The 524-nt window shown below is 55.9% G+C and overlaps 1 protein-coding gene across 1 annotated transcript in view; it reads right to left on the bottom strand.

The window, feature by feature from the left end:
- FTCD (formimidoyltransferase cyclodeaminase) overlaps positions 1 to 524 on the bottom strand; it is a gene marked incomplete at its 3' end in the record, with an annotated part of 4,938 nt that overhangs the window by 4,273 nt on the left and 141 nt on the right. The gene's annotated exons all lie outside the window — the stretch shown is intronic.

Genomic DNA, 524 nt, shown 5'->3' with positions numbered 1-524 from the left:
GGTTTTATTGCAATTTGGGGTTTGCTGAACTTACCCATCCCCAGAAGGGCCACACTTCAGCCTAGGGCTGATGCCCACAACAGGTCCCATTAACCTGGGTGGTGTGTTTTGACACAACTACAAGCAGTATTTCTCTAAGGGGGGTGTGCCAGACCACCACCCCAAGCCCTGGTACTACAGCAACCTGTAGGTGGGGGGAAGATCTGAGCCCCCAACTTCTCAGCGAGGTGTCAAAAGGGAGCAGGGGGGCCACACTTCAGCCTAGGGCTGATGCCCACAACAGGTCCCATTAACCTGGGTGGTGTGTTTTGACACAACTACAAGCAGTATTTCTCTAAGGGGGGTGTGCCAGACCACCACCCCAAGCCCTGGTACTACAGCAACCTGTAGGTGGGGGGAAGATCTGAGCCCCCAACTTCTCAGCGAGGTGTCAAAAGGGAGCAGGGGGCATTTTGGGGATTAGCCAGGCAGGGAAAGCTGTGCAGCACTTCAAAGGAGGCAGGGCAGAGTCTGGCCGCAGGTGC

The sequence above is a fragment of the Antrostomus carolinensis genome, unplaced genomic scaffold (genome assembly GCF_000700745.2).
Source record: "Antrostomus carolinensis isolate BGI_N321 unplaced genomic scaffold, ASM70074v2 scaffold29559, whole genome shotgun sequence".
NCBI lineage: Eukaryota > Metazoa > Chordata > Aves > Caprimulgiformes > Caprimulgidae > Antrostomus > Antrostomus carolinensis.
Note: the sequence above shows the minus strand (reverse complement) of the source record. Positions and strands in the feature narration are given on the sequence as shown.